Consider the following 24,842-nt stretch of genomic DNA (forward strand, 5'->3'; position numbering starts at 1 on the left):
TAGTCTTGATTCTTTTTCTCCTACTTTGCATTAGTGTAACCTAGTGGCTGAGTCTGTGTAATTTGGATGTCATCTAAATTTGCAGTTCAGACAGACTGCTAAATGTAGCTCAACAAGACAGAGCCTTGTCTGTCTGATTGTGACTAATGTAGAGAAAATGAGGTGTCTGATAGGGAGCTCAAAACTGCCATTTCTCATGTAAACTGGAGATTTCAATTTTTCATTCCTTTTCAGTTAGGAATTACATCAGGAAACAAAGCACACATGGCAAATGCACAGGAAATCTGGCTTTTGCATTGGCTATTTTTTTGTTAATGCTGCAGCCTTCTTTGATGTCATAAAAGATTAACCAATTAGTGAATTAAAGAGAAAAATGATTTTTTTGGGTGTCATTAATCAAGATTATTTCCTTTACCCTGGGGGGAGGAAATACCATAGGCAACAAGCTGTAATAATGCTCAACGAGCTCTAATTTATGTGAACTGCTTTCCCAGCAGAAAGTGTGGAACTTCTTTCTGAGCACATTCACCACTGCTCTTTAAGCTGCTTAGGCCTGGCCACAGGAATTGTGGAGGAAATTAGTTTCTGCCCCTTTAATAGCTGGGATGGGAGATGAGAAAGCATCATTCAGGCAGTGATGAAGAAATGGGTTGACACAATGACAGCCTCTTCCACATCTCTTTTTATTGAATACAGGAAGACATAAGATCCTTCTAATTGCTCATTTTCTACCTGCCATGGAGGACAACAGGAGGAACAAAAGAAAAAGGAACAACACTTGTCAAATGATCCTGAGGATCTAATTCTCACAGAGGCTTGTCCAAAGGGACTTTGTAGTTCTCTGACATGTTATACTACAGACCCATCTTGTCTGCTGAATGTTAGAAGGGGATGAGGAAATGCTAATTCCTCAGACTGCTGTCTCACTATAAATGGAGACTCTGATCTGAAAACATGTTCAGCTGAACAGGCTTGCTGAACAGAACTTAAGCAAAACCCAAATGACAGGGTGATCATTTGATTAAATTTCTGACATGAATTTGGAAAAGTAAGTGGCTGGCTGAATTCTGGACACTGTCTCAAATCTTTTGAAAACTTGGCTCAATAACTAGAAGAACAGTTTATTCTGTATATAATTAAAATGGCCACAAGAAAGGAAAGCTTCTTGTAATGGAAAATGTGGTGTCATCTTGGAGCAAACTGAAGTGTGAAATTAACCACGGGACAGCTATGCTTGGAGACTGCTCCAAACCTAAATGCTGCAAAGATTTGGGTGGTTTTTTCCCTTAGTTTTAATAAGCATTGCAAGAGGCACACAAAAAGCATCGGAATGGGTATCCAGTGTGTACCAAAGAATTGAGAGCAAGAAAGGGAGTTCACTCTAGTCTGAAGTTGAGAGGAAGAGGAGATTTCCTGGCTTTAGGAACATCTGGCTATTCATTAACATGCTTTACTAGCCTTTCCTCTGGAATTCATTACTGGGGCAAGTTTTGGAAATTCCTCCTCCCCTCTTTCCTTCCTTCCCTTTTGTTACTTCCCAAGATGAGGCAGGGTTTACTTCTATCCTTCTTTACTGCCCTTTTCATCTGGCAAAAACCTCTTTGTTGTGGTGGAGGGTTTTTTTTTTATATTTGATTGTTCTAATGTCAGTTCTTTGCTTATTGGAAAGCAGTGACTCTAGAAAGAATCCTGTTTTAAAAGAATTTTCCAAATTCATGCAATTAATCTAGTGTGACACTTTTTGAAAAGAAAACATTTGTGATTTTACTTTGAAATAACTTTTTGCTTTGGTAAATAAATCAAATGTAATTTAGAAAAAAAAATAAAAAGTGGTTCAGAATATAGCAAAATCCAACCATGTCCTTGTTTCCCAGAGGTCAGTAAAGGCAAGGAAGCAAAAAATGCCCCCACTTCTGCAGCCTGTGTGGTGACAAGCTGTGGGCTGGAATCTATAAGGATAGAAAGGAGGAAAGGACTTTTATTCCTCCCTGGTATTTATTGTTAAAGCCATGAAGAATCTTGCTGCTGATTTGAAACAAAGGAGCTATTAAAATATTAGTCATTTCAAGAGCTTTCTTGTGTTCTGGAAATGCATGCTATGATTAGCTCAGATTTCCAAAAGTTTCTTTCCAAATGGGAGTGCAAAAAATTATTTAAAGCAACTCAAATTCATACTATAACACAGGTTAGGAACATGATTATGAGAGAGAAGTACTTGCAAAATACTGGAAGAGTTAGGATAAAATGAGTAGATTTTGCAATGCTAGATCCAAGACTAAACTTCATCCCCGAAAACATTTTGCTTAGTGCTTTAACTGAAAATGTTCAATGCAAGGACAGGATTTCAGCCACTGTCCATCTTCATGTGCCTTTGTTTTCCAAGTCCCGGATGGTGGCACATGTGACGTGTGTGACACTCTGTCCCAGGCTCTGATTTTATGATTGTAATCACTTCCTCTCCTCCTTTCATGAAACCTAAGTCATGCCCAGAGACTGAAAAAAATGCTGCCTCTTGCTGTACCTACATTGGACATGCAGAGCTGACAGAGTTGCAGCTCTTTTGAGGCCTCCTCCAAAAGTGCTTTAATGGCAAGAGAAAAAGTCTCATTGAATTCATCACCTTTTGGGCAGGACCTTGGGAATACCATGCACAAATTCTTACTCTATCTATCTATCTATAAAACTTCACTAATGTGTATGAGGTTTTTTTTGTTTAGGGTCTTTTCTTTTCTTTTCTTTTCTTTTCTTTTCTTTTCTTTTCTTTTCTTTTCTTTTCTTTTCTTTTCTTTTCTTTTCTTTTCTTTTCTTTTCTTTTCTTTTCTTTTCTTTTCCCTTCCCTTCCCTTCCCTTCCCTTCCCTTCCCTTCCCTTCCCTTCCCTTCCCTTCCCTTCCCTTCCCTTCCCTTCCCTTCCCTTCCCTTCCCTTCCCTTCCCTTCCCTTCCCTTCCCTTCCCTTCCCTTCCCTTCCCTTCCCTTCCCTTCCCTTCCCTTCCCTTCCCTTCCCTTCCCTTCCCTTCCCTTCCCTTCCCTTCCCTTCCCTTCCCTTCCCTTCCCTTCCCTTCCCTTCCCTTCCCTTCCCTTCCCTTCCCTTCCCTTCCCTTCCCTTCCCTTCCCTTCCCTTCCCTTCCCTTCCCTTCCCATGTTTATATTTCACAATGCCCTTTTAGGACAGAGACTTCATTTGAAGTTTAGCTGAATTGGGTGCCCAGGTATCAAACAGCAAGTAAGGAGAAACTGGAAGGTAGAAAATGTAAAGCAGAGATGAACCTTAGCTGAAATCCAGCTCCTAATGAAGCCACTGGGAGGTTTATTTTATATGTGGGACTTCATCTAATATAAAAGCCACCCACTCCTGTCAGCCTCCCACAGTTTTTGAAGGTTTCTTCATTTTCTCATACATAATAAAACAAGCTTTTTCTTTAGGGAGAAAAAATGATTTAAAAAATGACCTCATCCATGAAGAAGACTATGGCTGTCTAATTCAGGGAGGGAAAGCTCAGAAATCCAGGCTAGCTCTGTGAAAGTAAGGAACAGTTGTCAAAAAGCATCTGTCCCCAGCACTGAGTCCTCAAGTGAAACAAAGACAAATGAGAAATAACTGCCCAAAGTTAAATGCCTGGAATTCAGTTTCTTGGCTGGAGAAGGCAAGCAAGAAAGCAAGATTATGTTCTATTCATTCCACAGTATTGGTGTTTTTTTAATTTCTCCTTCCTAAGTGGGATTAAGGCCTAATTGGGACCAGCCTAATGCTAGAGAGCATTATGTAATTTCCACCTTTGGGTGGGATCACTTTCACACAGAGTGTCTAGTGGTTGTCCCTCTCCCTTCCAGATAAGAGCTTGTGTAAGAATGATATCCTCTGCTGAGTCCCAGCCAAGGCTTGCTGGCGGCATCTGGACTGGGACATGTTAGCAAAAGTCCCATTTTTCTCACTACTGCAAGACACTGGCAAGTCTTCTCACTGCCTGATGCCTCAGTCTGCCAAGGAAAACCAGTAATGAGTAATGTTCTTACTTCCCTTAGGACAGGAATTGCATGCTGTGAAAGGATGATATTTATGGGGCATGTTGTTTGTAACTTGATTTCTATTAATTTAAAAAACCTGCTAAATGAGTACTATTATTTTTTCTTTTTTTCCCCTCTTCTATTTCACTGATTTTAAATTAGTGATTGTGAACTGTTTTGGGCATGGGACTGCCATCAGTGTTAATATAATGCTTTGTCCTCTGTATCTTTTCCTATCTTATTCAAACCAGATTTTCTGCCTATTTCTCCCCCCTTAGTGCTTTATCTCAGACTCTGAGTTCTGTTCTTCTTATCTCCAGTTTAGTGTATCTATTTTTCCTGTACATTTTATCAGGATTTTAACTTTCTTGTATTTTCCCCACTTCTATTTTTTTTTTTTTTTTGGTTTTATCCTTTTTCTTCTGTCCCCAGTTTTTATCACAGTCTCTTCATTTTCCTTACCTTTTAAAGTTCCATTTCATTGATAACTGTACTGATAGAAGTAAAAAGAGTTGGCATCAAACTCAGCCAACTGAAGATCTTAAAACTGTGTTTCCCTGTAATAGTTATACTCATTATTTATCTGTAAACTATTTGCAGCACATGCTAGGACATCTCTTTGCTTGCTTTATCTTTTTCCTGTGAATTTAAACGGTCTTTATGAATTTCTCTGTGCACAGATTAGCTTGTTGTGCCATTTTTCTGCTGTCCCCCGTGTGTTCTTTAATCCATTGGCATATTTATAATTTCTGAGTTAAAACTACTTGACAAGGAACAGTTGAATATGTATGAAATAATACCATTAAATCTCTTTTTTTGGGGGTAGAGGTGAGGGAAGGAAATGGACTCCTTCCTGACAGAACAGTCTCTCTAAATGATGCACATCTTTTCCTCAGATTTCCATGTGGCTTCATATTTCCTTCACAGAGTCACTTAAAAGGTTCTGTAATGAACCTGGGAGTGTGAACTTGCTGCGAAAGCTTGACTGGCTCTGGCTCTCTTCTGTGGGGCACTAGCTCTTTTAAAACATACAGATTTTTGAACTAGCTGCTACTTGGGAAAGATGTATCTATAGGAAAAGACATTAATATGTATCACATGTTTTCAGCATATTACTTCCTAATTTCATCTTAGTTTTTACCTATGATTTTTCCCTTCTGACCAGCGAAACAGTGTTGCCAAATTTTTGCAAGCTCTTTAAAACAGCAGGCACACACTCACTCAGCTCTTTCCTTTCAAGTCCTGCTCCTCTGACAAGCTACTTTGGTAAGGTCTGACAGTACGTGATAAGGACGTAAATTTGATGCACAGATGGTCCAATAGTCTTTGCAATTATTGTATTGCTCCATTGGGTACACAAGGGTTTCATTTGTTTAAGATATATTTTTCTTATAATTGGAATCTGTCATGGCAAGTTGGCTTGTCTGTTTGCTGGTGGACAAACTGTTTGTGTAACAGGTTTACTGGGATAGGTTGAGCTCAGCATGAGGATGTTTTTTCCCCATTTCCCAATAAAGAATAAACCATGTGTAATATATGGTACTTTTGGCTGACCTAGTGTTGTCATAAAGATAATATGTCAGTAGAGAGAAGCATTCTGTGTGAGGGCAGTGATTTGTTTTTTGAATGCATTTTCCATTAACATTAAAAACAGAAAAGTAATTATTTGTAAACTGTTCACTTAAGTCCACAATGAAACATTACTACTCGCTCAGGGTAGAAAATAGCATGGCTTCTACAAAAAAGATGAGGAAAAAAAAGCCACTTAATCATTTGGCTAAACAAAAACCTATATCCATTTTTGTCAATTCCTGAGATTTAATTAAAACACAGAGGTTGATTCCAAACCAAACCAAACCAATGCCTAATTATCACAAGTGTTAATTACAAGTCTTCTTTAACTGAATGACTAATAGAACAGAATGGCAAACGCCTTCCCAACAGCAAACAGATTTAGTGACAAATGAAACAGGATGCAAATTGAGGGCATCTTTGAGCCTTTGAAATCCTGTTTTACCTCTGCTGTGAATAATAAGCGGGAATTGTTTTAGCCCACGTTGGGGTTTGTTTATCATGAAACTCTGCTTTCTGTTTGAGGCCATGAAAATAGAAAATGAAAATAGGGCAAATACCTTAATCCATGAATCCTTTTTCCTCCAGTGGCATATTTTAAATATGTGAAATCAGCATAAAATAGGAAGTCAGCCTGCTGGGTTTATACTTCCAGACAGCTACTGGAATCAAATTGAAGGTAAAATACAGGTTTCAGATTTGAGCACTCCCAGAAGACGAACCTTTATAAAGAGCTTGTAGCTGGAAGTAGGTTTGGCCAGCTGTTAGTGCCAAAACAGTGCCTGTTATCAGAAACCGTGTTCTCTTCACACGGAGGGTAGCTCACTAAATTCCATCTACAGTAAATGACAAATATTATGGGTTTTCCTTTCTGAACTATAGAGATGAGGGTTTTTGTTTCCATTCTTCCTGTTGCCTGAGGAACCAACCTTCAGTTTTTCTTCATTCCAGGGATTCGATGTGAAACATGGCAGAAAAATTTCAAATCATACAGGAAACTTTACATTAATTTAGGGAAATAGTAATATAAACATGGAAATTCTCTTATGACAGCTGAGACATTTATTTGCAAAGGTGTTAAGAAATAAGGATGCTCAAAGACTGAAGAGGATTTTAGTGAGCAATGGTTTCATACATGAGATCCCCAGACTTGCAAATATTAACCATCTACCTGATTTTGTGTTCTTAGCATATTTTGTGAAGGTAACAGAACTGTGAATAACCAGAAGGCCAATTGCCAACAAACCACTTTTGTAAGGTTTGACATTGATCCACAGATCCTTTCTTCTTCCTTAATTTGATTCAGTTGTGTATCTCTGTACCTAGTTTTCTTTTCATCCATTTATTTTTGTTTCCTGTCGAAGATGATCAGAATGTATTGCAAGTTTTAAGTTCTCCTAGCCTAATTTACAATTATTTTCATTTTAAATTACTCCCTACAAGTTCACGTAGTTATTTCTGTGGTATCAAATAAGAAAGAATTTTTGAATTTTTGTATTTCCCCTTAGAAAAAACCTATATTTCCAGGTAATGAATTTAAAGATAATAGGCATGACACAGTGAGATTTTACATTCATATTCCTATCTGAATTGCAGCACTTGAGTGTTTTGCAAATATTAGTGAATTCAACCTTAAGCTTCCTATGGGGCATGGATTATCATTACCATTTTACAGATAGAGTAAAATGGCTGAGTTACCTTAAATCTACACCATAAATCAGAAAATAGATGTGTCTGTAAATGAAATGTGATGCCTTAAAGACCAATTATTCTAAATATGGGCTTTTAAGGGTATCCTCTCCTGTAAAATGGGTTCTGTTCTTTGCTGCAGTAGACCTGATGGCACAGCTCAAAATGACAGTTTCTCTTGAAGTCACCAAAATCTGGAATGATTGTTTTGAAGGAAGAAAAAACATTACCAGTGGTTGAACTTGCTTCTGATAATTGCTAGCAGCAATCTCAGACCACTTTCAACGTAAGCTTAGAAAAAGAAATTTTTTTCTGAGTAGATATACACTATGATTTGGTCAGGTGTGGGTCTCTGTTGGCTGCCTTGCATTTCTACTGTGATAAGTAAAATATTGATTCCCTTTCTCACCAGGGTCCCGTGGTGGGCATATTGGATCTATATAGGAGTTGGTCACTTCCATTTAATGTCAACTGTTGCAAAGAATAGCCTGCTTTTTCTTTTCTTTTTTTTTTTTCTTTCTTAATCTTGTGTTATTAAGTTCCATATATTCTATGCTAAACATACATTTTCAAGTCTTAATCCGAGAGACAGCACTGGGAATTGCTGAGTGCTCTCCTCAAAGGGTGTGGGATCAGTACATCAGCCCCATGGTGTGTTAGAGCATTACATCAGCTACTTATCAACAGCATTTTTGTACTGTTTGTATTCAGATGAGATTAAGTCCAAGTATGATTTTATTCTGGCCTCCTCTAAATTAGGTTAGTGCAAACCAATTGAATCCTTCTTTCAAAGAGGTAATTTGTTGCAGATATCTTGCAGGACCTACCTCTGAAACAGGATCAGTTCACGGAACATTCAACATGATCAGCTGTGCTGAAATGAAGTGGTTCAGTATTCATTAAAAAATATATTGCTTCTATGCTGATGGAACTCCTTTTTGAGTAAGACACTGTGTTTGACAGGAGAAGTCCACAGCAACACTTATTATTTACTGGTGTTGGGTATTCATTTTGGAAGAGAGCTTAGTTGGAAATCATGCAAGCAGCTGTTGCATAGTTAGATTAGATAACATAAATGTTTAGAAAATGCAAATTAAGCTCACAATAATTAGTAATGATGTTTTTCTACTCTTATTAATAAGGTAAAGCTTCTGGCAATTACATTTAAATTTCATATGAAGGTTCAAAAACTGGAACAGTTTCCTGTTTAGAATAGCAGAACTTGGTGTGAACTGTACCATGGGCTCTTACACAACCAGAAACTACTCCTCTCTCTTTCCATCAGAGAACCACTGCCTTTTCTTGATGCTTCTGATGCTGGGAAGGAGAACCATGTATAATTGTGAATGATTGTGTTAGTTTTTATACAAAGGCTGCTGTAATAACATTTTGAAATAAAAGACAGCCCTCTGTGTGTTACTTTTAGGATATGCAAACATATAAAGCGACATCTGTCCTGTGCAGGGGAGAAGAACTGAACAGCCGTCAATTGAAAGCAACCTTGATGTGGCATACTTCCTAATTTAAATGCACATTTGCAAAAACAAGCCCTTTCTGAAATGTCTGGGACCTGCTCAGGGTTGACATGTAAGTCTGCGTTGTTGGCATAAACCAGTCCAAAATCCTGGCAGAGAAACAGAAAGGAAAGAACACGGAATGTTAACAAAGGCTTCATTAATATTGATGTGTAATTCACACGGCAGTGAAAAGCTGCATTATTAGCCACTATTGTAAGGGTTCTGGCATTAATATTCAATGAGGCAGTGTGGGTGTTGAGATTCCCTGACTTCAGGGTACCCCAGTGGTACAATAACAATGACAAAAACTATGCTAGAATTAGTGGGAACCTCATGCTATCTATGTGGCAATCAAGTTCTGCTTTGTTTTATGAAGGTTTCTGAGCTTGTACTGATATCTCTTGTGAAATGGAGGGCACCCATACTTTGTTCTCCATTCAGAAAGCCCCTTCATCTACTGATGAAGGTAGCACCACTCCTCTATAGCTCCATGGTAGATCTTAGTTGGAGAGAATTTTCACAGGACCTAATTTCATACCTGTTCAAATGAAAACAACCCACCCTCACTTCTCCTACGAAACCATTTATGGGCTACCAAATAAAATAACAGTCCTTTTTTCAGCTTCAATTATAAATAAGGGTTTTTTGAAGATGTGTGCGAGTAAAAGACTTTATTCACATAAGACTGTGGTTGAATAAAGTAAGTAAAATATGTGCTCATCAGAGTTGGCCAGCTAAATATGTGAACAAGGAATCCCTTTACCATTTGTATATATAAATGATATTGTGATACAGTATTTGCAGGCTGTGATCTATTGAGACCCATGGAATATAAGTTTATCCATGAAGGCAAGTGCACTGACATCAGTGGGACTAACTGCAATGCCTAAATGCAAATAACTACATGAAGCCTTTGCAGGCTGAAGGCCACAGTGTGTAACTTAAAGGCTCCATTTTTAAAAGTATTTACTAGGGCTGTGTTCTGACTGTATCAATACAGTGCTTTTACACTGAATCCTCACCATCTTTCTAAAACAGAATTTCATTTCAAAAAAGAAACAAACACTCTAGGTATCTTGAAAAGCCCATTATCCAGAAACAAACCATACAATTCTTGAGATCTTAATTCATTTATGTATTTCTTCATAAAATAAAAGTATAAGAACTTTCCAAAAAGTCACCAGGTATATTGGCCTTACAGATGCTGTCCTATATATTTAGCTTCCCCCAAATATGACTGGTAGACACAGACATGATTTCATCCTTATTTCAACAATATATTGAGACGAGGATTTCTTGTCTCCTCCCTATGGCAGTTATCAGCACTAAAACAGCCAGTCCTCTTCCCTTCCTCACATCATCATTTTTAAAGCTGAACATCGAGCTTTGTGCCTTCCAGTGAATCCCAGCATAGAAACCAAACCTCTGCTGAAGCCACAGTCTCAGAAATGAATTGTGACTATACTGCAACCTGCCTGTCATGTCCCATGCCTGTACCATGCTGATGGTAGATTCAGATTTGTCTTTTTATCCTTCGCCAAAACCACTGCTTCACATTCTACCCAGTGTTTCCCTGGTAGGGCAGTTTGTGTAGGGCAACCCTGAATGGTTCACTTGTTGCTGCAGAATAGCCCAGGGACTCCACAGTGTTAGGTCCAGATCTCTCCTAACACTTGTAGCTACCCCCAAGCAGGTATGTGTGATAGTAACACAACTAAATAACCTGTGGCAAGGCATCCAAAACAAACCAGAGCTGTGTGCTGGCCCCTTCCCTTGCTTAGGCAGCATTCAGAGAGGAGTTGGCAGCTGGGGATGGGAGAAGAGTCGGGACACAATATGACATGTATTCTGTAAAGATTTTTTAGTTCTTCCTTGCCATTCATAATTCATGTTGAATAATACTTATTTGTGCTGTGCCACCAGCTGCTTGCTGTTTTATAGCAATGCCATTAGCTCACTACCAGAAAATGACAATGAACACCAAATACAGCTGGGCTGTTAGTGCAGGAACATAATGCATAGAAAGAGATTGAGATCGAGTGAGTATGCAGAAGCACTTGCTCCAGGATATCCTAAACAATTAATGGCATCATGGAGAGCATTATTCTACCCTTGACTAATAAAACAGTTAAGTCCTGTTGCAATTTCTGAAAATTTAAGAAGACAATCTGCATTTCTTCTTACCTTCAAGACCTTGTGTAGGAATCCAGTATTTACTTTTCTTACCCTCCACTTTAGTCGCTACCAACACTTCTCAGTAACAGTCTTGGTTTCATTTTTTTCCCCAGCTCATATTGGCTAATAAATTTTTCCATGCAGACATGGAAGATTTGCTCTTCTGTCTCTGCAGATAGTTGATGAAAACCCTCTGAAAATGAAAAATGGCAGGTAGTCCATTCACACTGATTACTAGCATGACCATGTCCTACCTTAGTCTGTTTTGTCCCCAGCTTGTCCTCCACTCTGGTTTAGCCTCTAATTCTAATATCTAACAAGATATTTTCAAAGTCGTGCCAAGACAGGACTCACCATACCCTCCTGATTTTAGCCCTTCATTACTGACTACCCTTTTTGTTTTCCCATCTCCAAGGTTATAAATAAAGCTGTCTCTACTGCTCTATGACAAGAACATTAGTTTTACATAGAGGACTTATATTTGCAGGATAGGTAGTTTTCTTAAAACAATTTTGCAATACTTTGTTACAAATGATACAATGTGAGACCATATGCTCACCTCTGGATAGTGGTGGTCCTAGTAGTTTGCTCTGAAATGAATGCTGTTCACCCTGGTACTCTGTGCATTTAGCTGATGATAAGTCCATTTATCCTTTTGCATTCCCAGCTGGGATTCTCAATGCCTTCTTCTAATCAGGATTTAAAGTGAGTGATATGCAATCAGGAGGGCTTTTAGAGAACAGTAAGGTGCTTGTCGTTTTACCTGTGCACTTAACAGGCTTTCATTTTTCTCACAAAATAGCAGTGGCACTCACAAGCATAAGGAGCTACCAGGAGACACTCAGCCAGGCTCTCTGATGTTGAGCAGAACATTTTGCTGGAGCAAATTTTCAGTATTTCTCTATAGCTGCAGATTGGCTATAACTTGGTGTAGTCACCTGGCACTCTGGGGCCAATGAGAGCTCATGGCTATCAATATGTCCTTTTGTTACCAAAAGATTAAAAGCTTTTTATGGGATAATGACTCCTGCTGTCATGTCACTGATTTTTAAGCCCTTTTGGGATTCAGTACCAAGGAGTGTGCATGTACTATTATCCTGCATTTGAACTGTGAAAGGAATGGGATCACTGGGATAGAAAGAGTTTCAGCACCGTCCTGTGCAAAGTAACCAACCTTCAAGGTTACCAACATTCAGACCTGTGTACTTAAATCCTCTGAAGGCTTATAGGTGCAAAATGTGTGTTACAGACATTAGGGAGGCAAGGGAAAGGGGAGGTTTGGACAGAGGTTTCAGGAAGCCATAGTTTCACTTAGTGAAAGGTCAAAGGTTGGACTCAATGATCTTAAAGATCTTTTCCAACCTAAATGATTCTGTGATTCTGGAAAGAGATACCAGTGACTTGGCTGGGGTCTCCTACACTGGGTGGCCTCCTGTGGTGGTGGAGGGTCATTGAGCAGTGCAACAGTTTTCATAGTATCTATATATTTGTTTCATCCCAGCGGAATTTAAGTTGCCCAAAATCCATACAGAGGCCCTGGCATGGCAGCTGCATGATCCTTGTTGGATAAATTTGACTTTTCCACTGCTGTGGTCTGCTTGTCCTTGTTGTGAGATGTGTAATGTTTTTTGGTGATAAAAGCAACAAAACAGCAACAAAGGGAAATTTGCAGTGGATTGCACAGCATATATCATCAAATCTGTCTTGAAAAGTGGCAGGCACCTCTCAGACTTTTAAAAATAAAGTACACAGTAAGGGAAATCACAGCAATTTCATGCGCCACATGAGCTGTGGTCTGAATTCATGGAAGCAATTTGTGCGTTGTGCTTCCTTCTAAACTTCTTTTAAATGTCTTTCAAGACTACTGTGTAATTTTAGTCCACGCTGCTCATTTTCCCCATTGACCAAACTGTAGATGTATAAAACAGCATATTACAAGAAATCATGCTTAAATCTATCAATATTTCCCAGTGAACCTGTATATTAATTCAGATTAGACCTCCTGGTCTTTTAATTTTGTAACCTGAGTAAACCACACTCTCAATACATCATGTATTATAAAAGATACATACCCAAGATGCTGTTAAGCTAATCACTATTATTTTTCACTTGACACACTACATTTATATTTTTGATAAGATTTTGTATCATCTGCCTATTTTCTAGACCTTTGAGAAATACATATATGCAATGCATATTATCTCAGAAATCTATTATTTTTCATACACAATATTAAACTTCTAAAATATTTCAAAGTTCTGATTAACTTTTTGGGTCTTTTTGAATCTTGGTATATGTGTGAAGATCTGATAAGCAGAAAATTAAAATGGCTTCCTTAGAACTAATACTTCTTTAGGTGCCTGGAGACTGAAATTACTTTTAAAATTATGTTTCCTTCCTAGAAAAAAGCCAGGAGAACATATAGTTCCTGATTTCTGTGTATAATGAAAAACTAGTCCCTTTCCTTATTGGCCAAGTGATTTGAGACCCTAAAAATATAATGTAAATTTAACCAAATTCAGTTAGTATTCAACAAGTAGTATATCTCAGATGAGGATTTGCAGAGGGTTCAAGAGGACTCAGTATTTGTCTTTAACTCTTCTTCATGTAAGCACATTGGGATGTCTTCCAGCAGCATTTTTGAAGGAATTGTCGGCTTGATACATTTCTGTGGAAACCTTGTCTGCATTGGCATTTATAAGACTAAGAGAGAAACATGATCCAGGTAAGGTCACTGATGAAGACAAAATCAGACAAAAAAATATGCACATAATGCTGCATGAAACTCCCAATGTTATTTTTTTCAGCACTGTTTTCCCTGGGCAAAGTCAATCTCTATCCTCTCCTTTCAATATTTTACTTCCCTCAGCTATTTGTCTCCTTTCTCCCTCTGATGTGAAACATCTTCTTTTACTTTCCTGATGTTTAGAGGTTGGAAATGTGCTGAGGATTGAACTAAGATCTCACCATTTGTAAGGCAGCACCATACTCTCACAAGATCAGCTAATGAGCAGGTGGAGGGAGTGTCTCTGCCTGGATCTCTGCTGATGTAGGACAACACCTTCCTGTGCTGTTACACTGCCAGTTCTGTTAAACCATATAAAAAGGTTGTGGCAATGTCAGATGAGTATCAAAGATTTTCTAAACTTGATCTGGCTTTTTGTCTTTAGCTAAAGGAAAGTGGAAGGGCACGAGAATGAAAGGCCAAGGAGGACAAAAAAGAGGTGGATTTGAATTGCAGGCAGGAACTGAAAAGCCCATAAAAGCTGTTTTTCCTGAGACAGAGAGGACAGCAAGTGACGAGTTTTTAACAGTAGACAGATTTTATGGCAAAGAAGCAAAGCATTTCTGGGTTTAACTGTGCTTACAATTAATCAACTTTTAATTCTGTTCATTAAGCTTCATTATTATGAAGCAGTGTATTATCGTCACAAAGGAGTGGATTTGATTAAATTTTGAAGTGGAACAATTCAAAAATAGTACTACAACCTAACAGAGCTTGGTAAAATCCACACACAGGGGTTCTCCCACATTAAATCCAGTAGAGATGGCCCCTTTTTATCAGATAAGAATTTCGCTGTAGGTCCTGGGACCTTCTTATTTGTCTCCATATATTTATGGTATATGGGTGTGTGTGTTTATAAAACTACTTAGCACAGTTTCATATGCAACTAGAAGACTGATTTTCCCTGTTGCATATCAGCTCAGGTGCCAGTGTGATGTTAATATTCTGATGTGTGAATGATTTTAGTTATTCCAACACAGACAGATAATGGGGCAATTTTCTCAAGGTTTTTATTTTTCCAGCAGGAAATTTCCTACTTCAAGGAGTAATTTCTGAAGCACTCCCTTTTAATTAAATCCAGTTGGCGTGTGATTTTTTTCTTAATGCATCTTAATTTCTAGACTAAAAACCTGAAGAAATCTGGGCTGAGTGTATGTGTTGGCTTTCCTCACTAAAAGATGTGACCAGCTACCTTTGAGCACTACTTCCAACCTGTAATAGAGTTTGCTGCAATGTTAAGGCAAGGAATTTTGTTGACTCTTGATCCTTTAAAGAATCTGAATCCAAGTTCAATCAGTACCTCTTCCCATTTCTGGTGGATATACAAAGCTCCTCAGCTATCTTTTATTTCTTATACTCTTAGTGCTTCTGACTTGTTTCAAGCTGTCCTACAAACTTGTTTCTTCTCACTGACAATGCCCTGATCGTGAAAACACACAGCAACTGCCTCCCCTTGCAATGCAGACATTTATTTGTCTATTATCCAGAGAAAATTGCACATGGTAATTCTCCAAAGCCAAACTATCATGAAGTCTGGGATTTTTCTTCACCAGAGCATGTTCCATGTTGTGTAAGATGAGAGACTGGACATTATTTTAAGACCTGTTTCAAATCCTGTTCCCTTCCTAAGGAACTTTCTGCCTTTCAAGTGAATTCTGCAATTAAAAATGCACTTGGATGTATGAAGCCAAACACAGAGTCTGGCCTCAGGAAATCCATGGCTCTCGTTTCCTCTGGATCCCTTGGGAAAATGTGCTTATTATGAAATCTTAATGATGTCCTGCCTTTAGGAATTGCTCCTGCTGCCTTTCTCTCACTCACATAATTACATTTGCTCTGTTGCAATCTGCAATGAACAATGTTTGGGACAGGCCAAGACTTGTTTGCCTTATTGACACAAACAGTCTGACAAAAAGCCCTGGGATTATTCATGTGAATGAACTTAGCAGGGTGTAGCCCACTCTCTCACTGCTCTAGCACTTGATTTTGGGGAATATTCACAGTCTTTCACAGATTCATATGTGCCTAACTACTGAGGAGCACGCTCTGAGCACACAGACATATGTCTCTGTGTACTTCTTGACTGTGAGCTCAGTTTGCTGGCCAGGAGATGCTGTTCTGTGATAAAAAATATTTTCTAAATCAAAACCTGACTTTTGGCATGTCTTTAGATGGTGGTAGGAGTCTTTCAAACAGAGCTGAAGTGGCAGGATCTCTGCTCTTCTGAATTTGGAGTGAAGTCAAATGTTCATGTCTGCTGGCCCAGGCCAGTGCTGTCACAAGAAGACAGCGGAGGGGGTTGTTGGCTCTGGACTCTGAATATTAGGATGCATAACAAAATGGAGTGGTTCCAGCAAAAGCTCAGGAGACTGACTGCTCCTAACACAGCCACACTTCTAAACCAGGAATGCTGCTGTACATATTGCTTTGTTAATCCTTGACTGACTGGGCTATCCTAGTTTTGACAGGATTCTCTTTCCAGAGAATTTCAGTTAGAGTCAAGTGAGCATGAACAAAACTGGTTCATTTCCAACAAATGACAATTTTCTAGAAATGTAATTGCTAATATGTCTTTCAACCAGTTTTACTACTGGCTGTATGCTTTGAAACTAGTTCTGTCAGTACACTCTGGAACTAGCTCCTTGAAACCTCATTCTTCCCCCAGTTCAACAGTATTTAAACACTGGGATTTTTTGCACAGATAGTTTAAAACCATAAGGACTTTTACCCAAGCTTAGACTTTTTTTCTCATTTTATAAACCCACATCTTACTACATATGCTATAATGTAAGGTATTGTATGTCTTTTGTTCATGTTGGGTGCAATATGGGGTGGCACCACACTGCTTGGACATTTGGGAAGAACTGGTTCTCAGGGAATTTCCTTTTTTGTTGAGTAACCAGACAAATCTTCATGATGGCTTGGAATATATAATAGTAGTAGTAGTAGTAGTAATAATAATAATAATAATAATAATAATATTAATACCATGGGAAATTTTTTTCAACTTAAGTAGGAGAACTTGGAGATGGCTTTATGCATGAGTATGGATGTGTAGAACAAACTTTGTCTTTCTTTGTAAAACAGGTAAAAAACACATACAAAAAATAATAGCACAGAAATGCTTTTAGAGCTGAATTGTTTGTCAGGATGTATGGGATCTTTGGCATTCATGACATCTCTTCTCTTAGATTTGTAACATGAAAGTAGAAGCAGGAACAGGAAACTATGAATACCTGGTTTATCCTTTGAAATCAGGGAGTGAAGTTAAAGTCTTATTATGAAACATTTTTTCTCCTCCCTAAATTACAAGGGAAAAAATAGGAACATGAGCACACAAAGAACTAAACACGGAATAAGATTCCTCTGTAACTCCTTTCACTCCTTTCCCCCAGGACAAAAATGAAAACCACTTTAGAGGAAATTCTTATATTTATATAAAATAAGGTGGATTTTTTTCCCTGCTACCATCTAATTTCCAATGAATAAGAATTACTTTCAAGCTATGTCAGACGGGATTTTAGTTGAATTTACCCTGAGCTATAGAAGTGTTTGAAAGTGAAACCTTTTTTCCATAGATGAGTCTGTTCATGGCTTGTATATTACAGTTTGCCCTATTACATCTCATGGATTGAAGCCTAAGGCTCTGTGAGTTGCCCAAAACTGAAGGACCCTTACAAGCTCTGACAACCAACAACCTGCATTAACAAATGATCTGGATATTTCATTTGAAGTGGGAAGAATAAAGAACATTGCTTTAAGTCAGTGAGGAAAATGAAAGACTTAATATAGGTTGAGTACAAAAGATGAGTCCAAACCTGATTGCTTTCTGTAGAATAATTAAAAGGAGGTGCTCTATAAAAGATACTGTTTGATAAGTTCCTTCTTCAAGTATTTTTCATTTATTTTCTCCATTTCTTCTGCACTTTTGGCACACACTGATCCACTGACTGCTACCCTCATTAGCAGTTAAATTAGTGTAGTCTGACCAAGACACTTTTGCTGAGGAACAGAGCTGGATACAGAACAAGCTTTGCATGGTGGCCACTTGGAAAAGTGATGTTCCTGTTTTCACATGCCATATTTATAGAATGGAAGATGTTCAGAAACTCTGGCTGTTCAGACACATAACTTTTACAGAAGTTTTTAAGCACTTCCACTCTCTGGCAATTTTTCACACAAGTTGAACATCCCGCTCACTTACTTGCATTGGCTGCAGTCAGCATCTCTGAAAACTGAAATGAGATTTTGTTACATCCAGCCATAATCCTGTAGGTCTTATGATGCAAAAACCTGAACAACCTCTTCAGTGACATTTAAAAGTTATGTTAGCCATCCCTGCAATAATAATGTACTAAGTTCTCAGGGAGAAAGCAGGGGGCTGTAATGTAAGGTTTTTTAAAATACAGAAAATTTTGAGGAATGAGATGTATTAATCATCAAAATGGACCAACACACAAGAAATAGAAGATGAATAATGTGCAACTCTGAGCTTCTAGAATAATCAGGTTCAGTTCATATACCATGAGCTATGAAATGTGGCCAGTGGTTGGTATTATCTGAAAATTATTTTGATAAAATGATACTTTCTATAAGGAAAATAGCTACACAGTAGGAAACATATATTACTCTTATTTTAAGGGATCCCATGATTCTGTTTTATACCAGCTCTTTAGTCACTCCTGCTGAAATGAGCTCTACTCTGCAAGTGTACCAGAGCTACAAGTGACTGGAGCTGGGGAAAGGCTTCTGATTTTTAAGTGGAGAGGCAGAGCTCTCTCTATAATGGTACAGGGCAGTTCCTCACTGCCCTTTGCCACAGAACTTCACTTTGTCTTGAGAAGTAGTTGACAAACTGCCAGAAGCACAACTAACGTCTGAAGCTCCATCACTTCAGAGAGGGAGAGTTTTTAGGACAGAAGACCCTTGTCAGGCAGCAGCAGATGTCCTTGTGTTAGCTACTATGACCCAGGACCTGGAAAACATTGTATAACAAATGTACTCTGGGATTTACAGATTCCTCTGCACACTCATTTTGAGGGATCATTTAAATGCCTGCTTTTTTTTCTTGGACCAGGTTTTAAAAATACATTTAGAAATATAAAGATATGTAAGTGTCAAGGATGATATTCATAAGCACCCAGGTGCAAAACTTCTATCAAATATGGTAGGCTTTAAATCACAGAATCATAGAATTGTTTGGGTTGGAAGGGACCTTAAAGATCATCTAGTTCCAGCCCCCCTAACATGGGCAGGGAAGCAAATATCAATCTGCTTTTTTTAGGCTCCAAAGAACTAGGAAAATTCTGGTTTTCTGGGTTAGGATATGCACCAACTGAAGGCAACAACAGCATGGATCCAGGACTGTGTCCTCCTGGTTTAATCATAGCCAGGTAGCAGTGGATCAAAGAAATCTAGCAGTGAAAAGCAGTGTTCAAGATTCAGTCATGTAATTCCTGTGGGTTTTAATGACTCATGAAAGTTTATCCTGGCTTGTAGTAGAGAGGGAACCCAAATATCCAATAGTAAAATGCATTGTCCCAAGCTCATTCTCCATCATACCCTGAAAATAGCTCCAGACCCCAGCATCTCAGGGATCTGGTCTTGTGTTTTCTATGGTACCACTGTTTCTCATCTCCTGTTCCCTGCCTTTGGACAATCTTGTGTATCTTCTTTCTAGAAATCTTTCTTCTGTCTATGTCTTTGATGTCACTGGCTACTGTGGTTTCTAGCTGGTGTATCTTCTGTAGATGAGTATTGGGGCAAATGAGGTTTTTTATGATATTACATATATGGTTATTTTGTTTTACTTTTAAGATGGTTTGGGAAAAAAACTAGAGAAGAAATCCCTTGATACATTTAGGTATGGATCTGGGTTTAAGAGCATTTCTTCTGTCTAAATCTGGCTGATTTTTCCACTACATGTAAAATATGGCTATTAATACAGTTTATATTTTACTTTTTTTCCCCCAGTTGAAATGTCACAGCAATGAAAATATTATGACTTGTTTATTATTCAGGATTATTTTGCCAAGTGAATAGGAAAAGCTTTTAGGCACTAACTTGGTTTTGTGTTTAGATCACATAATAAGTCACCTCAATTATCAACAGCAAAAATGTCTCTTTCTTTAAAGAGACATTTTGATATTTATCAGTTCCTATTGTGTAGTATTATTTCCTATTCTACACTGTAGTTTAAAGGTCAATGATGAAGTCATTTGGGATTTAGTCATTCTAAAGCTCTCGTATTTTAATTTGACAACAATGATTAGGAGTTTGCAGTTGTTGGAAACCAAAATAATTTACCTTTTGGTCTATTTCCATGTTCAGAACAGAGTTTTGCTTCTCTAATTTGATTTTATGCTTCCCTGTGGGATTTTGAGAGGCAGAATGAATTTTCAAGAGTTCTGAAAATTCAGAAAATATATTGTTGGGAATTTTCCGAACTATTTTGTGAGCTGGTGAAACAACATAATATTCTGCACTCCTACTTCCTTTTAGATATGGAAAGAGGTACTTATGAGGCAAAATCATAGTCTTGGGGAAAAAAACCACAAACCGCTGAAAAATGGAAATGCAGGATATTTCAATCATCTCCTTACATTCATTCCCAATGATGTTCATAGAAGACACATAACTAAATTCCAGATTTTTGTATTAGTCTTAAACTTTTTTCTTTTTTTTCCTTAGAAATAATCTCTAACTATGAAAAAAATTTACAATTATTCTGTAGGAAAACGTAAGTAGTGAAAGACAGTACAGGTTAGGATACAAAATGTGGTGGGAGAAGGAGTAACAGGGATGGGATTTGGACTTTTGTTGCAGGAAGCCCCATGTACAGCAGTTTTGCTATTAAATTCCTGCCACTGTTGCATTATGACATTGTGCCTCAGTCTCTTTATTCAGCAAATGAAGAGTGCTATGTTTATTTGCATAGCTAAAAAATGGTTTCCATTTAGTGCTCAGAAAGCTCATCTTGAATGACAGTCATCAAAGGGAAGGTATGATAAATGAAAGCTTTTATGTATTTAGATATTGCTGGTATGTTTAATGCTATCAAACATCAAATTTATCACCTATAATTTGGGAGTAAATAGGAAAAAATATTGCTTTTAGAATTGCAGGTTACAGTAATTCCATTTCATTTTTTAGTGGGGAAAAAGAATATCCCTGACTTGGGAAGATCTAAGAGAACATGGATCATCTTTCCAGTCATATTTATAATAATAGATCTTCACGAGCTGAATCTTACCAGGTGGGAGAAGTGACTTCACTGCAGTGTGTAAGTACCTTCACAAGGAGAAAATGAAGGTACTGAAGAGCTCTTCAACCAATTGTAGAAAATCCTATGAAAAAGAAATGAATCAATTGCTGGAAACTGAAGAGAGATGAATTTAGATTAAATGCAGTTTTTTTTAACTATCAGTAAGATTAAATGTTAGAATATGTTCCTGGGACAGACATCCTCCATTCCCCAAGATTTTCAGTCCAGGGTAAAAGATCCTTTGAGCATCAGTGTTTTAGCTATTTCTTAGACAATTACTAGGTGTTTGGTTTAGTAACTGGATAAAATGTAGTGGTAGGGGTGGTCAGGCCATGTAATGGTCCCTTCCAGTCTCAAGCACTGTGAATCTTGGGTGAAAAAGTTCATATAGATGGGCAGATGAAAGCTGCAGTGTAGGTTAGGTCACAGCTAGGTTTAAACTGTCTTTTGATTGTGTCTTAGGTAACAGGAGATGCTGCTGCCACATGTTGGCCTCAAGCAAACATTTGTATTCGTACAAGCAACTGTGTTTGTGTTCTGTACAATGAAAACAAATACTTTCCCCCCCCCCTATTTCCAAGGTTTTCTCTGTCTTGAGTTTCATTTAGAGGACTTTTCCTCACTGTTCCCTGATCCCCATGAAGCTCTGAATGGTGCTTCCAGCACCCATGATAGTGCTGATCTCTGCTCTGCCCTACCTAATCATCTCTGGATCAGTGATGGGACTTTCAGAATCTGCCTTCAGATTCCTTAAATTGCATGTTTTCCAAAGGTATCTTAACAAATCTTCTAGATCTCTCATTAAGCATGGAATAAAGCCCAGAGCCCTACCTCACCTTTTCCAAAAATCTCTCCTATTTATGGAGTTATCCCAGGTAAGGATAGATAGTGCTAAGATTGGCAAGTTTACTGCTGTTTCTGTGCCCTCCATCCTGCAGCACTTCTGATCTCTTGTCATTACTTATTTTTATGTTGTTAACATCTTCTATGCTTTTTTGCTGTTTGGGGAATGAACTGCAGGCAACCAACAGCAGCCTGTTTTTTTCTCATCAGCTAAACATAGGTAAGTGAATCTATGAGTGAGTTTGAAATTCTTTCCCAAATATTTTTATTTCCTACTCTATTGCTTGATTTTAAATCACTCAAATGATCATGAAGGATTGCTATAATGCCATGATTAAGAGAAAAGTAGAAGATTTATTTTCCTTCACCTTGTTGACCTGTCACCTTAGATAGCTCAGCAGAGCCTGTTACCTTAATCAGGTTTCTATGTTACTTTTTTCACTGTGGAGGTGCTGGAGTGTCATGCCCTGGGATAAAAGCAGGCAGCCCTTAGGCTCCTCAGTTCTTTTAGCAACCATCTGATATCATTCTGCACTGTTCTGAGAGGCTCATTGCACAAAACCATGTCCCATTTGCTAGGTCAGGTATGATAGAGAGCAACCCCTTCATTCTCTCCACATGAGCTGGCAAAGGGGAAAGAAGAGATTATATAATTTACCAAAGCACTGATTTAATTATGGTAGTAAGAACAGCCATGCCATTCCTTTGTGCCATGAAATAAGATTGGTGTCTGCGAGACACCAACCTCCACACGTGCCAGCCCAGCTTTTGATCTTATTTATGGTAGTCTGCACTCAGAGTCCCTTTCTTGGCTTTAGTGATGCTCTCTGAATGAAGAGTAAGAGCTGAATTTAACACAGTTCTGTGCCTAAGAAAGTAGCTTTCAGCCTATGTCTTAGAAGTACAGATATTTTCTACTTGAAAAGCATTATGCATGTAATTCCTTTTGCCTCACTTGTGTCATCTACCATCAAGTGTCTAGCAGAAAATGATTGTTAAGGATCTGTTCCCAGACTGAGCTGCAGACACAACACTCTGCTTACAGTTGCACTACCCACTCTGTTTCCCTAATGGTTGTCAATGACATTCACATCAGCCCATTTTGCCATCTTCTTCCAGCAGAAGGCATTAACATATGCAAAGCATCTTCTTTCATTGCTTCATGGGGTGACCTTAGCAAAACCTCCAATCCTGAATAGGAAGCAGCACTGAAAGAGCACGTTGAACAACTAGAGACAATTGCAACAGATACTACAGATACTTTAATTCACTGTTTAGAGCTTCTTAGTTGCCTTCAAATGCTTGTTTTCTAACAGCACAATAAGTTTGATTCTCTTCTGCTGATGGTTTTACATTGATAAACCATAACTGAATACAATTATCAATTTACTGAATGTGAGTGAGAAACAGAGGTTCTGTATATTTAAAACAGAGGAATTCTTTTGATTGGTAAAACTAAAATGGGTCTCTTATTTGACATGATTTATAGCAGCAGGTCTGATAACCACCCAGGTTCAGTCTATTGGTCATAGAATGGATAGATTATTATCTTCTTTTATTAAATTCATGCATGGCTTGCTGTTGTAGCTGTATATTAAAAGGAAAACAAATACTGTATAGCTATATCCTGCTATCAATTCAATGAATAGACTTCCTACCATGCCCGATCAATGGGGAATTTGGTGTGAAATCAATGTCCAGCTCTGGCCCATAGCAGTCAGTCCTCCTGAGAACAGTATATCCATGTTAATGTCACATTCAAATAAGAGCAAATTCCTATTACCCTGGAAATCAGTGAACCCTTTACTGTTGATTTAAAGGTGGGGTGGTTGTGGGGAGTGAGGCCTTGACACTTTAAGTAGAGTTTAAAAGGCTGTTATTCTCTTTATTGTTAAAGGTATGACAACTTCAGGTTTGCAATTTGACAGAGAGCTGAAAACAGCTGCATCACAGATCTGTTCCTCTGTGAAGTCAGGCAAAAGAAATTGGCTTTCTACCCCGTTGGTAATTTTCCATTATCTGCTTTACTTACTGACTGTAAAAGGTTTTTCTTTTTTTAGATCCATACATCAGATAACACCTATGCTAATACCACTTTTTATTGGGGGCTGGGGGGACTGGCAATGTCTGCACATCAATATCTCCTTCATTTTTTTTCTGACCACATGCACCCAGATGCAAAGTTTCAGCCCTCCATTTATTTTGATAAGCTGCATCAGTGATAGATACATTACATCACTCTTAGGGCCATTCATTTCCTGCCCTGGAGCGGCAGAGCAGATAAGACTGCAGGGGGACCACTCTCCAGTCAGCTGAAATATCTTCTCCACATCTTCTGTTTCAAGTGACACCTTGGGCACACTTGTACAGATGTCATTCTTGGCAGTGTAAGAGTACAGGTTGCAGGAATATTGGAAAGGCTGACACATCAGCAGTGAAAGCTTGGTTTTCTAGGCTTTTGGCTGTAATACTAAACAGATTTCTTAAGCTCCTAATATTAGCTTAGTTATATATTTGTGGCCTTTCCATTATTCCTTAGTTCTCTGTTATTCAAAGAACTGTTATGTGGGTTTAGTTGATCATGGTCCTGTAGATTTTAAATGTTCTGCATTAGACTATATTTAAATAGCAGTAATCACAGGACTGTGATCTGCGACTCGGAAGTATGAAAACTTCATGGGTAGAGACACAATGTTAAACTGTTGCCTGGAGAGTGTTTAAAATAGCTAGGAATCAGCTTTATTGGGAAAAGCTTGAAACCCTGGTGGTTTTATTCAGCATTCCAGGTAACACAGGAGAAAGCAGTGAACTCTTAATTACCCTAATTTAAAAATAAAGAAAATATTCAACACATTGTGCTTTCTTTTTTTAGCCATGCAAGCTTAAAGAACATGCCCAGCAGATTCTCCACCTGTTTCTCTCCCTCTGTTTCTTGACATGTAAAGGCTTAGGAAAGTTGTGACTAAAGCTGGATACAGTGTTAAGTTGCTTTA

General features: G+C 38.2%; 1 long non-coding RNA gene across 1 annotated transcript in view; it reads left to right on the forward strand.

Annotated features, from left to right (window-relative positions):
- The window catches only part of LOC138110878 (uncharacterized), a 68,719-nt gene that overhangs the window by 7,089 nt on the left and 36,788 nt on the right, over positions 1–24,842 (forward strand). The gene's annotated exons all lie outside the window — the stretch shown is intronic.

Source organism: Aphelocoma coerulescens, chromosome 5 (assembly GCF_041296385.1).
Source record: "Aphelocoma coerulescens isolate FSJ_1873_10779 chromosome 5, UR_Acoe_1.0, whole genome shotgun sequence".
NCBI lineage: Eukaryota > Metazoa > Chordata > Aves > Passeriformes > Corvidae > Aphelocoma > Aphelocoma coerulescens.